The following is a 25,840-nucleotide window of genomic DNA, read 5'->3' as shown; positions in this document are numbered from 1 at the left end:
CAGATCCTTCTCACCTCACCCCTCCTGCTCCTTCACGATACGTCGCTCTAGTCCTTCTCACATGTTGTTCCTCCTAGGACCATTGCGGAGGCGGCACCCACAAGCTGCTCCTCCGGTGAAAGGAGACCACGGGTGTAGCCTCGATCCATGTGGAGACGGCGGGGATGGGAGACCGGCTCTGCTCCTCCCAATGCCTAAAGGGGGAGACGCGGACGACCAGATGTTTTGTGAGCGGTGACCGTTTTAGTTTGGTCAGCTTCTTAATAGTTCGGAATTTTTTTGTGCAAATAAAAATTTAAAATAAATTCTTGAAATACATATATAGATAATGACATAAAAATCTAAAATATTTTTCCCACATTCCAATTGTTATGATCTGCAAATTTTTGAGTTCAAACAATCTGTGGTGTGAGAGATACAAAAATAAGAAATTGTTTGAGAGAGGAAAAAAAGAACCTGCACGGATCTTGATGCAGTAAGACGGTCTGAATACGGGTGCTCACCAAGCACTTGCTCTAAAAATCCACTCTCGAAGAACAAAGTATATGGGTGTGTTCGATTCGGGAACGAAGTGGAATGGAATGTCATGGTTCCATTCCACTAGAATGGGTTGATTCCACTTTTGTGTTCGATTGGGATAAAAAAGTGTAATGGAACGGTTCCGTTTTGTGTTCGGTTGAGGCCAAAAAACTGGAATGGAATGGCTAGTATTTGGTTCAGCTCACCTCTTTGCTATGCTAGGTGAGATTACCTCGTTTGTGAGTTGTTCTTATTTGCAACAACATATATCAAAATTTTGGCAGCATTTGGTTTGTATTTTCAACAATTAGCAGTGCACATATATAATCACAATAGAACAATATATAGCATCAAAGATAAAACAAATTTTAATCATACAAGTATACTAGTAGTCACAGTACATGAAATTCATTCTAAATTGTCTAGAAATTGGCATAGAAGCTTGAAGTATCCGCTACCCGCCCGCTGCCGCTGCTGCCTGCCCGCCGCGCCGTTTCCCGCCCATTGCTGCCTGCCCGCCCACCGCCGCCGCTGCCTGGCCACCCGCCCGCACACCGCCGTCGCTGCCTGCCCACCCGCCGCCACTGCTGCCTGGCCACCCGCCCGCCGCGCCGCTGCCCGCCTGCCGCCGCTGCCTACCCGCCCACCGCCGCCGATGCCTGCCTGCCTGCCCGCCCGCCGCCACCTCTTGCCTAACTTCAACCGCAGCCTAGGTCGCCCGTTGCCGGCCTCGCATCAGCTCCCGTGCGCCGCCAGAAACAAATTGAGGAGGGAGACGAGGGTATGAGGAGGTTGGCTCGGGTGGGGTTTTTTCGTGGGCGGTGAGAGAGATGGGGTGAGGAGAAGAGGTGGAACCAGTGCGTTCCACCGATTCAGTGGAACCAGTGTATTCCGCATCTAGTGCGAATATTCCATTCCAGTAGTCCAACCGAACATAAGAATGAGTCTCAGGTGCAGAACCATTCCATTATATTTTACTTGGTTCCTCCAACCGAACACACCCTAAGTATTCATTAAAAAGCTGATCGACCAAACTAAGAAGAAAATCGATAAATATACAAACCTAGACAGCACTAACAAACCGTAATTAACACTTATTATTTTCCTGTAGAAAAACAACCTGTAGCTACTTTTATTCTTCGATCATCAACGATGAAATTCCAATCTTATAGTCGTCCTCGTCTTCGTCGAGATACTTGATATACTGTCTGATATTTTGGATGGTCGCCTTGGACCACTGCCGGCTGCCCGGATAGACTATGGCGAACCTAGCAAGGCGTTTCTGCGGCTCCTTGTCCGGGTCGTAGGTGTGAAGCCTCCCCGCTTGCCGGTACTCCTCCACAACGTCCTCCTCCTTCATGCCATGGAAGCCTAGATAGTCTACCAGCCTCGCCTTGAGCAACGCCCGGTGAGCCGCCCGCCGCGCCGCCTTCCGTTCGTCCGCCTCAGGCGTCGCCCCCCCGGTCGCGAGGAACGCTATCGAGGCCGCCACCCTCTCCACCAGCTGTTCCCTCGTCTCGGCCGTCGCCTCGTTCTGCTCTTTTGCGCCGCCGGCGCCGGCCACGCTCGTAGTCTTCGCCGCGTTCGAGCTGGCTCCTTCCGTCATCACGTCAGGTATGAGCTTGCCGACCGGTTGCTTCGACGGATGTGTACGTACGAGAGCTAGGAGGTATGATTTGGCGGTGGTGCAGGTACGGTTGGACTGCATACATATATATATGGGCTGTGCCGACATAAACGGCCTACCCCATCGGGAATCCGTGTCGGAATCATATATGTATATGGACTGAAAGTTATTCACGCTGGCTATTCCCCTGGATCGGCGCCGATTGCATTTTCCGCGCGCGCGCGCGTGCGAATTAATAGAGCAGCAGCTGATTAGTCACGTGCTGCGCGCGTGAACCGTTTGGTTGACTGCCGCGAACCAACACGGCCGCGGTGGCCGTTTTGTTTGAACAGTCACGTACTCGCCCGCCCGTACGCGCGCGCGGTACACGGAAACAACGTAATCGATTGATCGACCCTTGGTTCGCTACACCGGTCGAGATTTTTCTTTTTTTTTTCCTCTCTCTCTCGCACGCGCGCACAATTAAGAAGACCGCCAGCCTGGCTCCATGCGGGATGATCGCATTTAATTCATTCGTTTCGCGTGCTTGCTCAATCCGGCCCGGCCGCTACTACCTTTTCTTTTCCATGATGATGCATGAAACGATCAATCTTTGCTGCATCCTGCATACTGACTCTAGTAGTACATCAATAAACACTTCTTCTTTGCTCTCATCTCCTCGGTAACTTTCTTCACCGCGGGGAAAAAAATAGTACTCCCTCCGAAGTGGACGTGCGGGATTTTCAAGGCAAATTAGTAAAAGGAGAGAAAAAATTGCATTGGGAAGATGCAACCAACATCTCCCTCCTCTTTAATTATTTTACCTCCAATAGGCTAAGTGCGTGTATAAAATTAAGATAACATGTGCTAGATATTATTGGGTTTGATTTCCGTGCAATGAGAGAGAAATAACTTTTACTAATTTAAAGTACATTGGGAACATAGAAGTACACTCTTTCATGGACAAAGTTTAAGGCTAGATGTCCACTTATTTGTGGACGGAGGGAGTACTATATATAGTAGTCAACAGTGTTTCAAATTTACATGTGCCCAGCCGCATTGCATAAATTAATTCAACTGAAATTTTCAATACTCCACCTATCCTAGCCGCTGCCGGAGGAGGTGGCCTCGCAAATCACAAAGATCTGCGCCAAGTTCACCAGATGTTCAACGTGCCGGTCTAGCGTTTCGTCGGCGCCTCTCCCCTCCCGCGGCGTGGCGGCCAGTTGTTGCGAAGACTTGCTTGATGCTCATACCCATACATCGGCTCCACATCAGCACTCTGCTCCTCTCCTGGCGCGGCTCCCCACGTGGCGATAACTTCCGTGGCTCCACCATCCGTCTGGCGGAGCCTTCGGCTGGCCCCCGACTTCTTCCGCAAGGTACATGACTTCATGGCACGAGCATGGGTTAGACTCCTCGTGGATTGGTGGCCGACAATGACATTGGATAGAGGAGGGCTATCCGGTTATGGATTTGGTAGCGAGATAGCCGGCGAAAGTCGGGCAAGGATTCGTCGTTGCCGACGACGGCGGCGCCGGATAGGAGGGGCTACCCGGTTATTGATATGCGAGCGAGACAACCGACCCCTAATCAATTGGGGCCAACGACGGCTGGTGCGCCTGTGGGTGTTGTCAACTTGTTGGAGGCCTCGTTGATGCGCTTCTCGTCTCCGCGTCCAAGTTCTTCATGGGTAACCCTAGATTTGGGCTACGCGAATCGGGCTATGTCGGCTCCGCGCTATCTCCCCTCTTGAGGGCTCCGTTTCAAGTACAGTTTTGCCAGCAAGTTTGTGGTTCGTGTTGGTGCTCGTCGACGTCTTGTGTAGCAGCGGCTATGAGGATGCGAAGGGATGGAGCCGGTGCAAGGTTTCGGTAGTCGCTCTGCGGTGTGTCCGAGGGTTCATCGTCGTTTTATTTGTGGCTTGAAGTTGGAGATGCGGTGGCGAGGTCCATCGGCGTGTGTGGCCAGTTGTTTTCTCATCCCTCCGTTAGGGCTTATAAGATGAGAGAGCTTTTTAAAATTGTTTGGAATCATAAGCTCTCTCTTATTTATTGTCCTCTCTACCAAATGCTTGTTCTATTTTTCTCTCTATCCTCTTAAAACTATTGGTGTATGGGATAACTAATGAGAAGAGTTATAGAGTTGCCCTGGCGAATTAGACCTTCGAGCTGATACTTCTATACGGAGGGAGTAGTTCTGATGGCTTGATGCTCTTGTCACGGTGAGCATATCTCCTATGGAAGTGGATGGCAAATTCGGGTTCACTAGCTCTAGGAGGAGAGACAACGATGACGATGATGCTTGTGTGCTATTTTTTTTTTCCAAACACAATACCTTGGTGTTGCGTTTTTCTCGACGATGTGTCGGTCACATCGCTACGTGCTGTTCAGCCGTCTAAGTTGTACCGGTTTTCCAAATTTTAACCGGACACTATCATCGTCTTAATCGATGAAAATATAAGTCTTTTGCCCTGTTTTAGAAAAAAAACTTATCATTTCGATTTGTACCGGACCTCGTTTGCAGGAACTAAACCATTGCCTTGTAACTGTCCTGCCAAACGGGCAATATATTTGGTTACGATTTGCCTAATGGCCGCGTATACGTCGCATGACACCGTATAATCCGTTGGGTACGTGCCCGACAAAAAAATGAAGAAAGAAACGAAGCGTCCAGGAATCCGAAACGAAAAGTCAACATCAAATTAAAAACAACGGAAATGAAGCGTCCTCGTCCCTGCTGCATCTCTCTCTCTCTCCATTAACCTCCCTCTCTTTCTCCCGACCGCCGTCGACCCTGAGACCACGCCCCCGCCGCCGCATCCCGTTCGCCTGCGCTTCCTTCTCCCGGCCACATCCCCGCGCCCCCGCCAAGCACCAGCGTCACCTGCTCGACACCATCCCCGGCGTCGCCTCCCCACCGGACACCGGTGGTATGCGAGCCGGCGGCGGATGATGCGCCTGAATCGGAGGAGCTAGGACTACCTCGACTTCCACCCGGAGAGAATTTCACCACAGCCTCCGTCCGCCTCGCGAACCCTGGCGTCGACCACGACGCAGCGCACACCGCCGATGATGTCATGTCGACCACCGCCACCGTCGGCATCTACAGAGGCATGCGTGCTCAAGGTATTGATTGGCCTAGGTCCAATTTCGAATCCTCTTCCTTCTCCCCCAATTTAATCTGTCCGACTTCAAAATCGATTATTTCCCCGTCCAGACCAGCCGGACGAGGAGGCGAGGATGCTCGGAGCTGAAGCTGTGCGCGGGCAAAGTCAAGGAGCCGGCCAATATCCACGATGGGCTTCGGGCCGGGCAAGGTTGGACGTGTGCGTAGGCGCAGCGTCCTGCAATATGTGCAAGATACAGCCGTTACGGCCGGACCAACAGTCTGTCGGCGGCAACGACACTTGCTGCCAAATGGATGGCTCAGCAGCCGATCAATGTTCATCTTGTCCTGCCAAACCATGAATCTACTCTCAGTTCTGGGGCAGCTTCTAAATATAGATAGACATAATCAATCCTGTCGACCTGTAGGTTCCCACTTTTCCTGTTGCAATGTTTTAGTTGTGCTAGTATGAACGCTCCTTTTTCACCAGGTACATCGATTTTCCAGGGAGAGAATTCTGTATGTCACAGGACCAACCTGAAATTTGGCCTACTATACATATAAATAAATTGACATGGTAACCTAGGTCAGAAAATCTCAGAGAAATGTCGATCACACATCTTTAGATTTAACTGTACCCGATTTTATCTATGCATGTTGTCTACCCAGCGGTCATATTGGCTATAATGTTGATGTAGGTAAATGGAGCGGCTCCGGCGGCAACACTCGGCTATTCATCCCTCACATCCATCTACCACCATGGTCAGAATGCTACTAGTAGGACCTGTACTTCGAGGAGGAAGTGGGGACATTTGTTGGTTCTGGTGTGGCGCCCTCTCTGCTTGGGTTCACCACTGACGAATCTATCCCTGGATCCACGTATGTTCTTGGAGAGGACACATCCGTCCTGCGGCATGGCCGTGGATGACCTCAAGCATGAGGTGTCTAGGATGGACACTTGCTGGCATTACCATCAAGTGCGGCGCCAAGGTAATCTCACTCACTCCAATCCTGCTGTTCTGGTATGTATAGATGCTGCACATGCTCATCTCTGTGTGTGCATTTGTATGGTTCTTGCAAAATCTGAGGATGGGTTTGTGAAGAGTAAGAATTCCTGAAATTTTGGTTCGAAAATACTATGTTCCCTTGATATTTATTTGTGATGTAACCGTCTGGTGTATCGTGCTTTCTGTGTGAGTTCAATGAGAGCTACAAATCAACTCTTTATTTATTTGGTTACAGATTTGGATATCCTATTTCTAAAGTAGCTAGATTACTTACTTTCAGTTTTGTTTTTTCGAAAATATATATAATGGATCATGTCAAGGTGTAGGTTTCTTGTTGTTCTGTTTGAATGTTTTAGCTCTGCTATTCACTTGTAAGAACGCCCTTTCACGAGGAGAATTTATTTGGGTTCAATGGAAAAGATTTTGTATATGAACGCAACAACTGAAATTTGGTCTGCTATACAGATAAATTGACATGCTAACCTAAGTTAGAAAAAATATGTCTAGTTTGATATGCGTGGATCTTCAGAGTGCAACAACAGAGAGATGTTCATCACATTTCTTTAGATTTAAGCGTAACTAGATTTTTATCTATGCTGTCTATTTTGCTATTGTACCAAACACTCATATTTGCTATAATATTGATGCAGGTCAATGGAGCGAATTGGTGGATCCGGCGGTTGTGCTTGTGTCATGGAGGCCGAAGATCCCTCTCAGGATGCTATTAGTAGGGCTTGTACTTCGAGTAGGAAGTAGGGCTCGACCGGTTCATTGTTTCTGCATGGCACGTGGTCCTGCTGTGGTGCCTTTGCCGCCCGGGTTCACTGCTGTCGACACCACTCTCGCCAGCCACGGTGCTGCTAATGTCCCGGAGCGGACACTACCGTCTGCTGCTCCGGCATGGATGACCTTGAGCACGGTGTGTCTAGGAGGGTCACGCTCACCAGCTAGCCCATCAAGTATGTCGTCAGGTTAATCTCACTCTATCTAGCCCCCGAATAAAGTAGGCTACTTCTCTATTTTGTTGTGTGAGAGGGGAATAAATAAAGTTGATTGATTTCACAGTTAACTAGCCCACTTTCTCATGTGGATGGATGCATCTGGTTTATGATTGTGTTGTTGTAGGTGAAGGACATGCGTAGGCTCTATTAGGCCTGGAAGGATCTCGATGATGTTGTGCCCTTCCGAGAGCAATCAGACATTGGCATCTACGCTAGCCATTCCCTGTATAGATGATCTCACAGGTGAGCTATACACAAGCTAATAAAAAGGAATTACATCAAATTTCCCCCAATTCTAAGGCTGCTAAATGAGTTTGCTTGCTGTCATAGATCGATTTGGATGGCGGTGAAGACCATCCAGTTGTTTAGGGTGGTTCTTATGAGGTAGGCAAGCATGCCTTTCAATATGGTGATGATATTGCAAATAATTTGGGTACCTGAGGGTCATACATGGTCTTGGCGATGTGCGCGGAGGTCTGGTTATCACCTATAGGGTAGTAATGGTGGGTTTGTGGATAAATCCCAGTGTCATCTATAGGGTAGTACTACCCATTTTATTTTTGGTATGCTAATGTGCTTTCCCTGGCCTAGCTGCCTAGTTATACCTTCTTATGTTCATACAAGTATCAATGTTTACTTTGTTTCATTTGGAGCTGGCGGTGTTGAAGCAGAACAGTTATGGAGGCCAAATTGATAGATTCAGAGTCAAAATCCTGCTTAGTAAACTTTCAATAGAATGATCACTGGGATGATAACTCATTTTGACCTTAAAAAGTTAACCTCTTGCAATAAATCTTTATTAAATAATGTAGCGGCTGTAGTGGTTGCTTTTTGGTTCAAACTTCTATTCGGCTACATTATTCAAGTAGAGATCATATAGTTCCTTCCCAAAAAATCTTGATGGCTGAGAAAATCTTTGTAATCTCCAATCATATACGAGCATGTATCTATCTTCCAAAAATAATTTTGCTAGGATGCTACGACATGTAACTATGGGTTTGTGGATTCTCTGTGCCGTCAATGGGAGGATACTGCCCATTCCTTCTAAATCTTGTTCTTCCTAACATATTGAATTTGTTAGCAGCGTGAATCATGCATAATTCTTATGAAGCCATATGAAGGTTTAGGGTTTGGTCCTGATGCTATATCGCATGTTGATTACCTGGATTAGGCCATGAATCTGCATGATGAACTCCAGCCTTTGTCTTTTTTAATCGCTCCCAAAAAGATGCCTTTTTTCGTATCCACATTGTTACTAGTACACAGCTTCAGGTGTGATGTGAAGTTGTTTGATTCCCGAGGGATTAAATTGTGTCCTGGTTGCACACAATTTTTTTTTGGTTTTTCCCCACATATGACTGGACGTGGAGGCAGCTGAGAGAGCTTGCATATGTATGGAAGAGGGATTTTTTAATTGATTAAAAAATTGTCGGTTGGTACATGTATAAGACACAATTCCTATTTTGATTGTTTTATGCTTATCATGCATAGTCTGTTGTGGCCACTTAGAGCTTCCAAGGTGATAGGTGTATGACACAGGAGGACGAGTTCTTCCTCCGCATCTAGGTGCTGTTGCTGGCGATTAGATGTGATAGCAGGGGATAGGGATGGAGAGAAATCAGAGGGATCGGGAAGAGAAATAGAAGATATGGTATTGTTGTTGCTTTCCCTAAAATGCACGGGATACACATCCTCTTATAGGAGGAACAGCCGCCAGGAGACCTAGTGGACCAAGCCAACTCCAAGTCGTGTACGTAGAACACAACTAGGACTCTTTTGACTCTCACGTTACCCTATTTTCCTAAATTTTTTATCCCGTAGTAATTGAACTGGACTCTAGTTATGGAAAGTGCTATACAACTAACAGCACAACTACGACATCCATTGCCAATCTCATACTACTTCATTTATCTTATAGTTTATGTGATTTATAGTCCCATTTCTGCTACATTGAAATTGATGGCATTCTATTGCAGATTAAAGTTGTCGCTGCAGTAATGCATTTAGTAGATGCAATCATATTTTTGGAACCTGTTGCATGCTCTTTCATGATTTTGTGTACACTCTTTTATATACACTCTATTTTTCTTATCTGAATATGTTTTGATCATAAACATACTCTTATGTAGGTATGCTTCTTGCAGTCAACCCTGCAGCCAGGGAACCTTCTTTGCTTCAGTGTAAGAGATTAAACTCTTCCATGGGAACGTGGACATTGGTGAGCTGCAATTTGCCGCAAACCGGAACTGTTCTCCTACTTTTGTCGATAGCCACTCCTAAGTAAGTGATGACATGATCATGCATTGATTCAAACAATGTTCCTGTACTCATCACATGTACGTCAAAACCCAAGATTTGATTTTGACCATGCTCACACTCATGCAGATAAGGAGAAGGAGCTTGGTGGCGCTCAATTTCATGTACTTTTTCGCCCTGTCCTCTCAATTTCGTGCGGGGAGGCATGGTGGAACAGATCATGGGTTGTCTGCCCCGGCTGCTGCTCTACAGGTGTCCACCAGAAGCTGCTGTTGGTGACTTTCTCGAGCTGATGCGCTCCTGCCGCCGACCACCACTCCGGCCCGCGGTTGGTCCTGCCACCTCCTGACCTTGATATTGCCGCAGAGGTCTCCTCTTCCATGTTTTAATCCCTAATTCCTTTTCCCTCCTTTTGTCCAAGTAATTAAGAAAAGTTGATAATGGAATCCTGAACTCCCCAATGTTTAACTACCTGCTAGCATGGTGATTTGATTAATTCCAGCAGAGTATCTGTGGACAACCATCAATGTGTGATGGTTAATTTACGGCTAAATTGATTTATAAACATGTTTGGAACATAGTAACCTACCTAATGTTTATAAACATGTGGTTAATTTACGGCTAAATTAATTCCAGCAGGGATGATTGCTCATGATTCTAATGTCCAGATAACTGTACTATTTGTAGTTATCATGATCTTGTAATCATGTCCAACGTTAAATCTTATTGTTCTAAGTGCTGGGGTATTTGTGTAATGTATTCAATTCTGGTATGATAGCTAATATGAAAAAATATACAAATTAAGTTAGTTCCAATGGTTTGATGTTTTGTGGTCTTTGCTTTTGGCAAGCCATGGGATATGTATATGGTAATGAAGTTCTTGTGTTGCTGATATGCATGTATACTTTTTCCGTGCGAATGAAGAGGTGTCGGTCACCTTCTAGGGCTGCTGCTTATGCCGACGTATTCCTTGACAACATCCGCGAGATGTTGCTTCATGATTTCCGTAGTTTAGGTGAGCTCATGCTTCTCTTATTCTTTCCTCCACGTGGATTTGAGCATGGACTGTGATGTTCTAGCAACCTCTACTTCTATGTTAACATTATAAACTTGCACATTTATCTTGCATCAACATCCTTCTTTAGTTGATGTGTTTGTATTGTATGGTCTGGTGCTTTCATCTCCTTGTTAGTTATCTTGCAAACTGCTGGTTATATTGATGGGTATAAGAATGTTCTGGATGCATAAGGCTCTTAGTTAGACATTGGCTGGCCGTGTTTTCAGTGTTCCAATTATATATGTTTTCTGGATGCATAAGGCTCTTAGTTAAACATTGGCTGGCCATGTTTTCAGTGTTTCAATTATATATGTTTAAGATCTAATTTTTCTAGGTTTTTATCAAATTTATATATGAAGTTATATATGTGCTAAATGTAGATCTAATACTAAAATTCTTAAAATACAAGTCAAGTACTATGTTTGTTGTACATGTTCCTAATCATGGTCTTGTTACATGCTAAGATTGAAAATACAAGACAAGTACTAGATGGAAACATGTAAGCTGATGTAGCTTGTGAGCTTGAGTTGTTGATTTTGGTACCACTTTGTGTTCTAGGAGCAAAAAACTACCACATTTTGCCAAGATATTCTCAAAAAACACTAAACTTGCTCTAAGTAGGAATTGACAGAGATTCTGACAGTCAGGGCCCACATGTAAGGCTGACGTGGCAAAAAAATTCTGAGATGGACTGGGTCTGACATGTCAGCACAATTTAAATAAATAAATAAAATTAAAAAAAGAAAAAGTGCAAATCTAAAAGAAAAAGGAACCGGGAGGTTCCTCCCGCACCGCTGCCACCCGTGCCGCCGGGCCCATGCATCACCCACGCCGCCGGTCCGGGACCCCAGCTCCACCCGCGCCGCCGGGTCACACCACCGCCGGGCCCTTGCACTACCCACGCCGCCGGTCCGGGACGAGAGGTTGGGGAGGACAGGGTGGTTATGGTTGGTGAGCTCGAGGTCAGGGGATGAGGTGCAGGAGCGGGCGGGTGCGGGGGGGCTGCGGTGGCTTGCGTGCGGCCTCGTTGGTCACAGCGGCCTGCGTGCAGAGCGGGGGTTGGGGTGGGCGGCTGGGCGGCGACTGCGTGTGTCGGCGCTTCCGGGCCGCGGCGCCCTGCCTCGCCGGATAGTACGCCGGGGTAAGGTCGAGTGAGGAGAGGCGGTGGGTGGGAGACGAGTTCCTTTTCTTCCAAACTTTTTTTCCTTTTCCGTGGATATTTTCGTTTCTTAATACGACCAGGCAAGTGGGTTCCAGTCCATGTCAGCAAATTGACACAGAAAGGTGGGTCCAACCTGTCAGTTTTCGTGTCAATTCGAGATCAAGGTACGGTCAGTGTTTTTTGAGAAAATCTTGGCAAAAGGTGGTAGTTTTTTGTTTCCAGACCACAAAGTGGTATCAAAATCAACATTTAGCTACAAATGTGGTGGTTCTATGCTAACAACTCAGTGAGCTTAGGTTGTTGAATGAAAGGAAGCAACATAAGCAAGGTCACTAGCTAACCATTATGTTTGGATTTTCTTGTGCAAGGATATGAGGACTAGATGATACCTATGGTAGATGGGACCTGCAGTTTGCTGGATGCATCAATTAGAAGATGCAAAACCCGTCCAGACCCCTGTTGCATTGGTTTTCATGCAACAACTTTTCTAGAACCTCAACTCTTCGATAACACAACATGCATGTGTTGTAATAACCGTACATCCAAGCATTCACTTTGATGCTTTGCATCATCGACTTTGCCTTGTCATTCATCATTAATTTTTGTGGAATTTATTTCTGGTTAAACTGATGGAGTTGAACTGTATGTCACATTATAAGTGATATGTGCACATATGCTAGTCGATTTTTCAAATTTATTAATTGTCGTATGTTGTGAATGTCTGAAAAAACAGCATAGGTCATGCTGAATTTTTTCAAGAGATTAATGCACGGGAGGTCCCTAAAGTATGGGGCACACCGTATGCAGGTCCCCGAAGTATAAAAGGCGTTGGCGTCAGTCCCTGATGTTTTTAAGTGATGCACCGCAGGTCCTAAACGTCTTTGACCATGCATTGACCGCTGCCACGTAGGAAGAAATGCCACGGTGGCAAACCGCCTGGTGCTGGGAATAAGCAAAAAGGCCCTCAGTGAATATTAGACAGTCCCCGACCACTTTCCCCAATCTTTTTGACAGAACCACTTTCCCCAATCGAAACAGAGGTGAGCGGCGGATCTGAGGCGACCACCGTCGAGGGCGACCACCGTCGAGGGGGCTGTAGCTCCGTCCTCCTCCGGCCATCCGCCGCTGGAAGACTGCGGCTGGTGATCAAGGATGGCTCCGAGGAGACGGGCCGCCGGCGAGCCACCGCCAGTGTACGGTGAGATCGCAAATCCTAGCCTCTGTAGGATGCACGCCAGTCTTAATTAGTTAAGATCGATTTGCTCAGATAGTTTCATTGCATAGGTCCGACCGAGCCACTGTTCTCGGTAGAGATGAATCATGGTGGTTTTTTGTGTGGAGTAGATAGCAACAAGTGTTATGTGGATGGAAGAACTGCTTATTTTGATGGCTGTGAAGTGGACACTTGGTCGCCGTTGTGGATCAAAGATTTTATTGAGCAGTTAGGTCACGATCCAGCGAAATGTTTTGTTTACTGGCTGCTACCAGGTATGAGTCTGAATGAGGGTTTGCGGATAGTGGACCGAGACATAGACACACTGAACATGACAATGGTGGTGCCAAAGTTTCAGCATTTCACACTATATGTTGATCAACCACATCTGTTTGACGACATCAATTTGGATGATGTTGCAATTGTTGGTTCTCCAACACCAACAGGCACAGGCACAGGCACAGGCACAGGCACAGGCACAGGCACAGGCACAGGCACAGGCACAGGCACAGGCACAAGTTCTTCTGGTAGAAGACCGTTTGCTGAGCGAGATGAAACTCCAATTTCAGTTGTGCTGCCCTCAGATTCGGAAGATTCAGGTGATGAAGATTTTGTAGACAGCGACAATGATATTGAGGACGACGATGATCTTTATGATGAGTGGGTGGATAAAGATGTTGAACCAGGACATAAGAAGAAGAGAGATAAGCCAGATGACAGTGACTATGATACCGACGAGCTGGAGCTTCCTTGTTCAGATGAGGATGAGGAAGATGAAAAAGTTGTTGATCCGAGCAAGCCAAAGAGGAAGATAGTTCAGTTCACTACTTTCAGACCTGAGGACTTGACAGAACCAGAGTTTAAGATGGGCATGTGTTTTCCTACAGTGAATGATCTCAGGAAAGCTTTGACTGAATATAGTATTAAGAACAGAACTGTAGTAGCATATCAGAAGAATGACAAGGAAAGACTCAGAGCTTACTGTCCAGGGAAGCCTCCTTGTCCATGGTTCATCTATGCAGCACGTGACACCAGGAAGAAATGCCCAACTACCTTTGTGGTGAAGAGGTACACAGCCAAACATGAGTGCGAGAGAGAGTGGAAGTTGAAGGTGTTCACATCTAATTATTTGGCCAAGCATTATATCAACACGTTCAGGGCAGATATGAAGATGACATTGACCAACTTTGCAAATATTGTGCAAAAGGATTTCAACATGTGTCCTAGTACTGACAAGCTTTCTAGAGCAAGAAGATTGGCAATGCAAGAGATCCATGGAGATGATGTGCTTCAGTTCAACAAGCTCTGGGACTATGCTGCAGAGGTAAGGAGATCAAACCCGGGGAGTAGCGTGTTCATCAACCTAAAGGCTGGCCATTTCAGTTCTTTGTATTTCTCTTTGTATGCATGCAAGAAAGGATTCCTAGCTGCTTGTAGACCTGTTATTTGCATAGATGGGTGCCACATCAAAACAAAATTTGGAGGGCAGTTGTTCACAGCTATAGGAGTAGACCCTAATGATTGTATTTATCCCATTTCCATGGCTTATGTTGAAGTTGAAGATACCAAAACATGGTTGTGGTTTCTTCAAACATTAAAGGAAGATTTAGGTATAATGAACACTGCTCCATGGACCATCATGAGTGATAGGCAGAAAGGACTTATTAATGCCGTAGCAGCTGAATTCCCAGAGTCGCAACACAGGTTTTGCGTGAGGCACTTATATCAGAATTTCAACAAACAATTTAAGGGTGAGGTATTGAAGAACAAGTTGTGGGAAATTGCTAGATCATATAACATGACTGACTGGAAGCAGCATATGGATGAGATGAAAGAGCTAAATGTAGAAGCATACGAATATTTGGAGGCAATTGAACCTAGTGCATGGTGCAGGGCTCATTTTAGTGAATTGCCCAAGTGTGATCTTCTGCTCAACAACACATGTGAAGTGTTTAACAAGTACGTTTCTGCCATCTTTCTACTTTACTTGCTTTTTCCTACATACTGCATGTTAGTGACTGCATTTTGTACATCATTGTAGATATATTCTAGATGCAAGGAAGATGCCTGTCATGAGCATGTTCGAAAAGGTCAAGAATCAAGTAATGACAAGGTACTACACAAAGAATCAAGAAGTTGAGGAGATGGGTGGGACAGTATGCAAGAAGATTAGGAAGAAAGTGGCAAAACTAGTTGATTTGTCCAACAATTACACTCCAATGCCGGCTGGGAAGGGAGTGTTTGGTGCTGGCAAGTATGAAGTGAACATAGAGAAGAAAGTGTGTAGTTGCAGGAAGTGGCAGCTCACTGGCATACCTTGTCAACATGGGATTGCTTGTCTCAGGCATGAGAGGAAGAGCCCAGAAGCAGAAGTGCATGAATGCTACAGCATTCTGAATTTCAAGCTGGCTTATGATGAGGTGATCATGCCCACTAAAGATGAGAGAGAGTGGGTGGGCGTGAATGGATGTCCAATACTGCCACCGGTGTACACAAAGAAAGTTGGTAGGCCGCCAACTAAAAGAAGAGTAGCACCAGAAGACAAAGATGGTTTGCTGTCAAGACATGGAACAATACAACATTGCAGTATATGTTCCTCTTCAGAACACAACAAAAGGAAGTGCCCAGATCTTGGTAGAGGCGACATTCCAGTAGCTGACGTTCTTGGTGATAACCTTGGTGATCCGGTACATGAGAATGTTGAAGTTGATGAGCCAATTGAGGAAGAATTCAGGCCACCTAAAAGAAAGCTACCAGTTAGAAGAATGTCTTCTACCGAGGCCACCCAAACGGCTTCAACACATGATGATCTCGCACAGTCTTCTCAAACATCAATGCTAGATACACTGCTGTCAAATGTAAGTGCCAAACTGCCATCCTGCCATCCTAATTTACCTATTCTGTGCACTATCTCATTTACCTTTTCTTTCAATTTTTTTAGGCTGCACGTACACAGCAATCCCAAGTAGCACCTGGTCCTCTACCTGAGTCTAGCTTCATTGCTAGTAGCAGAGACCCCTTGCCACCGCCTAGGGCCAAAAGACCCGACGTTGTTGCAAAGAAGAAGAAGGGAAAGGCTTCTGCACCTGCTGCGTCAAAGAAGAAGACAGATGGCCGAAAGAAGAAGTGACAATGCTAACTCGAGGTGTTAACATGGCTGTTTTTTAGGTAGTTTGTTTGCCTTTTGGTCGTGAAAGAGGCTGGAGGTGCTGGACTAAACCTCATGCATGATGGACCATAATGCTGTAGGTTTAATTGCACCTCTAATTTTGGTAGTTCAAGTTCGAAAACATATCCTGAAGATGCTATGCTTTGTCTCTTGTTTATTGTCTGTAGTATGAACACATATATGTGAATGCCATGACTTTTTCTAGTTCATGTTGCCATAAGTGGCCAGATTTACTCATTCATTGGCATAATTCAGTACATTTTCCATTCAGTACATAACTACTTCCAGGCTGAATACATGCACACAAGTAAAATGAGAACACACACATACAAGATCTTCTCTAACAATTGCTTTATTTCCAGCATAATACTATTTTCTTTGCTCTTCTTCTTCTCTCCCACTTCAATGCACTTCCTTCCCTGTTTCTGCACATAACACAGCTGCTTGTTGTGATGCTTCCTCACTGCTTCCACTGTCAAAGGCATCAGCTCACAACCTAGCATCACAAGTTCTTCCAGGGCGCCAGCAGGGAAATCTATGCCCTTTCCCAGCAACAGCTCCACATACTCTTCAATCCAGTAATAGAAATCGCAAAAACCAGATCCAGCTTGCCCCCCCTTCTGTACAAATCAAAACAAGGAAACAAAATGTCAAACAGAAAACACCAGTACACCATCACACAAAAACCAGATCCAGCTTACCCTGTGATTAGGACACTTGAAGAACACACGGCCCGGATTCGCCTCCGACTGCGACACGAGCCGAATTGCTCTCCTCCATCCGCAGCAGTCACAGTTCACAAGCGGCAGCGTTAGCCCTGCCTGAGATGTGAACGACGATGCCAATGACTTGCTGGACGTCCTTGAGCTTGCAGCCATGGGGGAAGAGTGGACGAGAGAGAGGCAGAGATATGAGCTATGAAGAAGAAAGGCAGCTTCAGACCCTGTTTTATACGAGTAAGGGCTTATCTGCTTACTTCCCAACTGCTTCTGGCGGGAAGTTTCCCGCCATGGGCATTTCTTCCTACGTGGCAGCGGTCAATGCATGGTCAAAGACGTTTAGGACTTGCGGTGCATCACTTAAAAACATCAGGGACCGACGCCAACGCCTTTTATACTTCGAGGACCTGCATACGGTGTGCCCCATACTTTAGGGACCTCCTGTGCATTAATCTCTTTTTTCAATACTCACTAAGCTTTAGTTGGCCAGTTAACAAGTATTTCTCTTTCTTAAGGAAAATGCATAAATGCCCCTGTTTTTTAATTTGCAAATGACTGCTTAATTATCTCGTACTTGATCTGACACAATTGGTGTTCAATTTGCAAATACAGGAACAAGGGTTGCATGCTTTGTCATAAAGAAGCTGATAGGACAGAAGTTGAACAAAGAGGCTCCTGCCTTGACTTTCTGCTTTGTCGGTTACCTCTGTGGCTGATACGTCTTATTCTATCGGCGGTGACCATTACCGGCTGCATACTTCTTCTTGAAGGTGACGTCGTGGTCATAACTGCAGCTGCAACATGTGGTACTTGTCTTATAATCCCTCCCCACGTGCTCCTGATTTGCCTATTTTATCAAGTGTATGATGTATTTTGATTTTTTCAAGTAATTACAATTGTAGTGCACCCAACAATGATTTTGTACCTTCAGTAATAGCATTAGCTTGTTATTTGCAACTAGGGTCAACCTTCAGCTTTTAAGTGGTAACTCATGATAATCATATGAACATTTCTGATCTGCATTAACAGTGAATGCTACACTGGACCAGGGTGTCCTTTTTGTTCTCAGAGGCACATATGTATTTATGTATACACACTAGTTGCTCATATGGCTGTGCGCAAAAAAACAGACCCTTTAAAACATAATAATGATGTTTGCCCCCTTTTCTTCTTATTTGGTTGTACTGCTGGTTCTTTGAATAACACATCATGCATGAGGTAGATTTCTTTGTATCCTGACATGTAGCTTATTGTTTAATTCACTATTGGCATCCGCTGAACATCCACTCATTGCAGAGCCTACCCAAGCTTTTGACGTCTTGTTAAAATTCTGGCATTTTAGAACCACCATCATTATTCTGTTTTGAGAGTCTGCTTTTGCTACCTGATGACTTCTGATACCTGTCATTTTTCTTGTATTTATGTCAGTAAGGGGAGATTATACAATTATAGTTCAAATCCATGTGGTCGTTATGGAGACCATAGTAGGGATCTCTCAACTATTCCCTTAATTGGTGAGTAATCTACATCATGATTGTAGGTAAGATTGTTTGTGATCCTGGAATTGCAAGGCAGGGGTGTTTGTTTGTATTGTAAATTAAATATGTGCATCCATACATTCGTTTTTATTTGTAATATATTGTTACCTTTCATATTCATTTTAGACCATAGATATTTCCGAGAATAGGTTCGTCCTTGTGGATTCCTCAAATTCTTTCTTCATATTGATGTAATCTTTTGTATATTGCTCGACTCTTGAGCCGTGAGCACATCCTGCATAATATCTAACCTATTTGCATAGCCAAAAACAATTCAGACTTTACTTGAATTCATCAACTGGAATTAATGTTTGGCTTTACCATTATTAGGACAAGACAAATATAGACTTCAACTACAAACATTTATCTGGTGTAGTTTTAATAATCCAGTATGAATTACCTTGTACTAGCCTACCTTGCATGGAGGTCTTGTCCTTGTTTATGAGCTTACTCAGCTTAGTTATGTTTTTCAGGTACACTTTTTCACTTGAAGCTCAGCAGAACGCGCTTAAAATTTGTTTTTGAAGAGAGCATTTTCTTTTTCCTATATCCAAGGTGTACACTTTCTGCTCATCTGGCTGCGTGGAGCAATCACATGTTAGCAATCAGTAAGAACGGTGGGTGAATTTTGTCCTTTTTCTTCTTATTTGGTTTTGATAATGGTCTATCAGTTCTCATTCCTTTTAAGTATCAGTTGTGGTTCCTGATCTTGGTACTTTGGATGGGATAGCAGCACAAACTTGGGTTTCAGGGAATGAACTAAGAACTAGCTTCAGGTTATGTAAATTAACCAAATAAATACAATAGTGTCTCAGTGAAACCTTTGAACAATAGCACCTGCAAGGATTGGTTTCCTTTTTAGCACATTACCTGATACTACATGCTCCTTATTTCTGACTTTAGGATATATTCTTGGTAGCGGGGAACTTTGTGATGATTTCTTTGTGAATCAATACTTTATTTGCCTACTTATTGAGAAGGATGCAAAGAACAAGAAGAAGCTGAACTATGTGAGTGATGCTTTTTTAGATTAAAATTCTAGTGCATCTTTAGTGCAATAGTGAAGTCGACGGAAACATGGGCTTTCTTAACATTTAATTGGTGTATGTGCTAGCTGGCCTATGATTTAGTGTTATTAGTGTTGCTTTGCCTATGATTTGCTAGTTGGCTGTTGTTGCCTAAATAGTTTGCCTTGATCAAAATTTGCTAAACTTATTGACACGGTGGGTTAACTAATACCCTCACTAAACATTTGAGGCCATTACCACTACTATAAAACATTTGTGTTTATGATTTTCAGGTAAAGAAGAGAAGAAATCAAGACCGGATTTCCTACACTCATACGAAACTGAGCACAAGAACGACTATCTAGGTGCGTCCACCTGCCTTTTACTGAAAAAATGTGATGTTTTTTTGTTGCATGTGCAAATAAAATAGATGTTTATCTTTGAGCTAGTTTGGGGCCTATGATTCACATGTTATAGTGTTGCTTCATGATTTGTTAGCTGGCTGTTGTTGCCTTGGTCAAAATGTGCTAAACTTATTGTCACCTTGGGTTAATTACTATCCTCACTAAACATTTGAGGCATGTCCAGTTTACTAGTACTCTCACCAGGTTACCACTACAATAAACATTTGTGTTTATGATTTTGAGGTAAAGAAGAGAAGAAATCAAGACTGGACTTCCTCCGCTCAGACAACAGACAACGCTAGGCGACACGTAGGTGCCCCCTGCCTTAATTTTACTGGAAAATGTGTGTTGTTTTGTTGTTTCCTGTGCAATACAATAGATGTAGCTTGTTTTTTAACACATCACAGTTGGTCTATAGTGCTAGTGTGGGGTCAAGTTGAAACCATCATATGAATTTATTCTTGTTCTAGATATCAGCTTTAGAGCCGACCATCAAGTTATGTTGTTCAAGGATAACCAGGAGGAGTAGATGACATCAAGGTTTCAGTTCATTAATTGTTCACATAGTTTTCACTATAACCAGAAACCTGTTTACAGTGTGGTATTGCTCTCTACTGTGGTTGTTTTGTTGACCCTCAAGTTGAACTTTATTGCGTAGCTAATTGATGCTTGTGCTGCTGGTTTTTGAGAGATGCTTTTTCGTTGATGATTTTTTGCCTAACTTGGAAATTGTTCCTAGATTTACCAATTCCTTGTCTTCGGGCACCCTGTTTTATTTTTTATAGATCATAACATGTTTGGAAGTTATGTGTTGTTTTCTATAGATGCTATACTACAATTGTTTACCGCATTGTCCTTGTTAGTGATGTGTTATGGTAGTGCAATGACGGTGATGGTCCTCCAGCTTGTGTTGTGCTAGCGAGTAGCATTTATTTACTAGGAAGCCCATGATTATTAAGTGATATGTGTTCCTGTTTATAGTGCAATCCATGGTTATTTTGACCTGATATATGCCTTGAACTTTTATTCAGATGATCATTAGAAGCATGGATAAATACCTTTCATCATAATTGAAAATTAGCTCGGTGTGCAAAATGGTAGTAGGATCCATATGGATGATTTGGTTTGTTGATTTATGTAGACTGGCATCTAGTTGTAGTTTATCTGTATCAATCTTTTGGAATTGACACTAGGATCTTGCCTCCTTTCATTGTGCGCTACATGGTATTTGAAGGCCTTCTGAAGTGGAGAAGGCTACTAGGCTAATTTTCGTCAACATAAAAATAAAGCTCTGTTGGATTCGATCCCGAATGGCAACCCTTTCCGAGAAGAAGTTCCCTGCTCTGCGTAAACTAATCTTTAATTGCATTCTGAATCCTCTTGGCTAGAAAACATGTTGCTTGTTTGATTAATGCTTTATAAGTTCCGTCTGACGATTAATGGTGTCTGATGAAATAACTAATGCTGTGGAGTGTGGGCTTTGCAGGAGAACCACCATGAAAAGTGTTGTTGTACGCCAGCGAGGGTATGCCCTCCTTCCCCGTGTGGTCTGTCCTGTCTTCTCGGACGTGCTTGTAAGGTTGCGCTAGCTGTCCCAACGCAGCCAGTAAGACACCTCTTGTCCTACACCTACTATGCATGGATATTAAGGTGCTAAGGTGATCAACCGTCGCCTCGACCACCTATGGGCCTAGGCGGGTAAAACATGCTTTTTGTTTACATGATTCGCATGAATTGTGATGCACAAGTGTAGTACGTTCTATCTGATGTGCATACTCAGTTTTTCCTGTGGCTAGATAGCTAGTGTAGATGATGGCAGGAACTAATTTGCTGTGCTGAACAAATTTTGCAAATAGTACCATGAACAACTCCTTGAAAGAAACACCAGGTTGTATGGAACGATACATTAAAAGAAGTACTAGGTCTCCCTTGGGTTCGATCTCGAATGACGACCCTTTCCGAGAAGAGGTTTGTTGTTCTGTGTAACCTAATATTTAATTGCATTCTCAATCCTTTTTGCTGGAATTTTTTTTTTGCTTGTTGGATGAATGCTTTATAAGTCATCTCTCTCGAATAATTGAATCTGATGGAACAATTAATGTTGTGGAGTTTCGGGTTTCCAGGAGAACCACCCTGAACCAACGAGCGCCATGGACCACGCGGCCAAGGAAGCGTGGTGCTGCTGCTAGGTGCCAGCGAGGAGATGCCCTGCTTCCCCGTGAGGTCCGTTCTAGGTGTCTTGTCAGATGTGCTCACAAGGCCATGAAACCGGTGAGACACCTCGAGTCCTCTTACCTATTATGCATGGATATTAAGGTGCTAAGGTGATGAACCCTCATCTCGACCGACTATGCGCTTAAGGCGGGCAAAACATGCTTTTTGTTTACCGAGTTGCATGAATGTGCCTGGTGTGAGATATGACCCGAGAAGTGATGATGCTTCACAAGTATTTTCTTTGGACGATTTGTGTTGCGCAAGTGTAGTATGTTGTTTTTCCTCATGCTAGCAAGCTGATGTGCATGTCAATACTCAGTTATTTTTCCTGATGCCCGGGCTACCTAGCTTGTGATAATGTGATGATGTTATGAACTAGTGCTCTGTTGTTAAATACATTTTTGAATAATTACATCTGCGACCCTTTAAAAGAAATACCAGGCAGTATGGAATGACACATTGACTTTGAACATTTTGGGTGTGCCATCTCTTCTTTTTTTAAAGAAAATACCAGGTTCGTGTTTAGGTTTCATGTGTGAATATAGAACAAATTTAGAAGAGACTGTCTCTGAATGTGAGTACCAAATAGATAGGTTATTGGCATTGTATCTTTGCATATGTTCCTGTGAAATAAGTTTCTCAGAAGAACAGAGACCGAAAAAATGTGTAGTTAAAGTTAGGTCTGTTGATCAAATATTTGCATTGTGTTATTGCATTTTTAGCTTGGAGGTGTCATCTTCCAGATTTCTTATCTTGTTCTTTGTTCTTAAAATGTTACAACTATTTTTCAGGTTGTTTCTACAATGGGGAGATGGTTAGAAGCTCGTGTCAAACTCCTTGGTGCAGCATTCCACCGTTTTGTACCGATGATTTTTCGACGACCATCTCAACAATAGATTGTGAGGTTCTTGCATGGAGAGTCTCTTCATCACTGTCCATCAGCATAGTTCCCGCTTGAGGCATTGCGATCCGCAACCTGTATAGTAGAATTACGTGGTTTGGGTTTGGCATGAAGATTATCGTGTCAATATTTTGATGGGGTTCTTCCCCTTGAGTGATGTTGTATTGTTGCTAGGTTTGTAGTGCAGATCGAATTCGTTGTAGGGTATGGTGTATGCAGCTTGGTGGTAGCAATTCTTGTTGGATGCTCAGTAATAGCTGATGAATGAATGTTGTTGAAATGAATTGTATGTGCTTTCGTAATTTTTTTTGATATAAATACATGAGAGTAGCCCACCATTTGTTGAGTAGATGTGCAAACTCAATAGCTAATAAATATTTCAATGCATGTGTTGAGTGAAGCAGAGGAAAAAGTATATTCTTGGAGCCTGGTCTTTATTTCGATGCCGATGGAAAGCATTGTCTAGCTCGTGCCTTGTGTGAGATGCGTTGCTGATTCCATGGTGATATAAATATATAGTTTGTTTTCCATCACTCACACAAAAATGTGTATCTTAGTTGAAGTAAACAAAGCAGGAAAAGTGTTTGTGATACAAACAAGTCTACCCCCCTTTTTTCTAAAACGAAAGGTGGACATACTACTGTCATTGTTCATAGAAGAGTAAGAATATGGTTCCAGTTGGCCTGCCGAAGCACAAATAAAAGCCAGCTGCACAACCTTAAGTCTAAAATGGAACATCTAGGCTAGGAGCAAAAACCTCAGTCCAACTCTTTTCATCGGTTTAGTAGGTCATGCACAAGGATCCTCCCTGGAGCACACCAGTCCGAAACAGTGTCAGCAATTGTGTTGAGCAGCTGGCGAAACACGTTGGTTTAAGATACGGTCTCGGAGGAAACAAACATCAACCATCAGAGCCGGCCTATGAGATATGGAGTGATTCGCATAACCATTTACTACTGTGAAATCAACCATCAGGGCCGGAGTCCACTTGAGTTCCATGTTCACATTAAAAACATGAGCTGTGTGTTGCAATTACGTAATACCTGTGCATGCAAATCACATAATTAATGCCAAAATTACTAAGACGTTGTTTGCTGTTTGGTTTCCCTAGACTAGCTGCCATGTCAGCGATCCATGGCAATAGGTATCTACATCATCCATTCTCTCTACTAGTATCAATCAACGGGAGGAGCAGGGAACCGAAAAATCAGCCTCTTCCCACGCTTCTACATCTCTTGATTCCCCTCATCAAAGTTTAAACCTACCTGATGGCTCGTCTATAAGTAGAAGCTAAATGTAAGTAACCGCGCGCGGTATCGTGTGTGACTTGTGACTTTGGACTGCGGACGAGGAGAGCGAGAGCGACGGCCATGACCAACCAGCCAGGCAGCGGAAGAAGCTCTTCTAGGTCTGATGGAGATTGGAGATGCAGATGCCAGGCGGCTGCGTCTGCCAGAGGTACTTGAATGGCAAGGTGAATCGCAGTTCATCATTTGATTTACCTTGTACGGCATACTCTTCAGCACCTTCAGCACCTTGACTAACCAGCCAGGCGACGGAAGAAGCTCTTCAGCACCTTGATGGAAAATTTGATGGTTATGCAGATGTCGGGCGGCTGCGTCGGATGGAGGTATATGAATGGCGAGGCCAGGTCAGGTGAAGGAGCGGTGTTCCTCATAGTCGATCAAGCGGCCGGCAGGTAATTGATCGACTCCATCTATCCACGCCTTTTCAATTATCTTTTTGTTTTCTTGCTTCCATGCATGAATCAGTCGATCCATTTGTTGTAGATTAATCTGGACTTGAGGAACGCAAGCTGCGCCGCCTGCCGCGCCGCCTTCTGTTTCTCGGTCTCCGCCGTCGTCGCCCTGAGGAGCGCCAGCTGCGCCGCCAGTTGCGCCACCTGCTCCTGTTCGTCTCTCTCTGTCATGGCCTTGTGCTGCTGCCCTTTACGGCTACCGGCGCCGGCGACGCCCACAGTCGTCTTCGCCGCGTTCGACCTTGCTCCTCTCTTCATCACGCGCGCGTGGGGCAACCGAGTTTTCTCCTTCTTCGCCTGCGTATGGCGAGGTTGGATGTGAGAGCCTTCGTCTCCAATGCCCTCCTTTCACATAGTATCTCTCCCTCAATTTATCTCTCCGGGTCGACATTGTAGCCTCTCTAATGTGCCCCTCATTCCCCTCCTGTGACCGTCAGACATGTGCACACCCGCCGTCCAGATCCTTCTCACCTCACCCCTCCTGCTCCTTCACGATACGTCGCTCTAGTCCTTCTCACATGTTGTTCCTCCTAGGACCGTTGCGGAGGCGGCACCCACAAGCTGCTCCTCCGGTGAAAGGAGACCACGGGTGTGGCCTCGATCCCTGTGGAGACGGCGGGGATGGGAGACCGGCTCTACTCCTCCCAATGCCTAAAGGGGGAGACGCGGAAGACCAGATGTTTTGTGAGCGGGGACCGTTTTAGTTTGGTCAGCTTTTTAGTAGTTCGGAATTTTTTTGTGCAAATAAAAATTTAAAATTATTTAAAATTTAAAATAAATTCTTGAAATACATATATAGATAATGACATAAAAATCTAAAATATTTTTCCCACATTCCAATTGTTATGTTTAAGTGATCTGCAAATTTTTGAGTTCAAACAATGCGTGGTGTGAGAGATACAAAAATGTGAGAGGGGAGCAAAAAGAACCTGCATGGATTTTGATGCAGTAAGACGGTCTGAATACGGGTGCTCACCAAGCACCTGCTCTGAAAATCCACTCTCGAAGAAGATCTTCATGAGTCCCTGGTTGGTCTGTAGGAGGTAGCATAACATTGGTTACCCGAAGGGTAATGCCCACATCACTATTATATGTGCTCTCTGTAATAACCGGATAGGCGGCACGCCTCTAGGTTCGTAGTTTACTGGTCGGACCGCTAGTTCAACTACTGGTTTTTAATGGTACAAAAAAACAAGATAA

General features: G+C 44.5%; 1 long non-coding RNA gene across 18 annotated transcripts; it reads left to right on the top strand.

The window, feature by feature from the left end:
• The first annotated feature begins 4,896 nt into the window (after nt 1–4,896).
• On the top strand, nt 4,897–23,227 carry LOC124659244. 18 transcript variants are annotated; one of them, XR_006989504.1, is made up of 18 exons: nt 4,897–5,253; nt 5,345–5,819; nt 5,932–6,223; nt 6,891–7,199; nt 7,366–7,484; nt 7,572–7,625; nt 9,371–9,521; nt 9,627–9,865; nt 10,422–10,512; nt 12,085–12,252; nt 17,430–17,623; nt 18,246–18,357; nt 18,829–18,972; nt 19,259–19,365; nt 19,656–20,075; nt 21,253–21,734; nt 21,890–22,037; nt 22,772–23,227. It is a non-coding gene; the product is annotated as an uncharacterized LOC124659244 (long non-coding RNA). The 18 variants fall into 18 exon arrangements; XR_006989510.1 differs by lacking the exon at nt 12,085–12,252 and having other exon boundaries at nt 5,345–5,657; nt 5,724–5,810; nt 9,627–10,512; XR_006989506.1 differs by lacking the exon at nt 12,085–12,252 and having other exon boundaries at nt 5,345–5,657; nt 5,724–5,819; nt 9,627–10,512.
• The last annotated feature ends 2,613 nt before the right edge of the window (nt 23,228–25,840 follow it).

The sequence above is a fragment of the Lolium rigidum genome, chromosome 6 (assembly GCF_022539505.1).
Source record: "Lolium rigidum isolate FL_2022 chromosome 6, APGP_CSIRO_Lrig_0.1, whole genome shotgun sequence".
NCBI classification, from domain to species: Eukaryota; Viridiplantae; Streptophyta; class Magnoliopsida; order Poales; family Poaceae; genus Lolium; species Lolium rigidum.
This window is presented reverse-complemented; position numbering and strand designations above follow the sequence as displayed.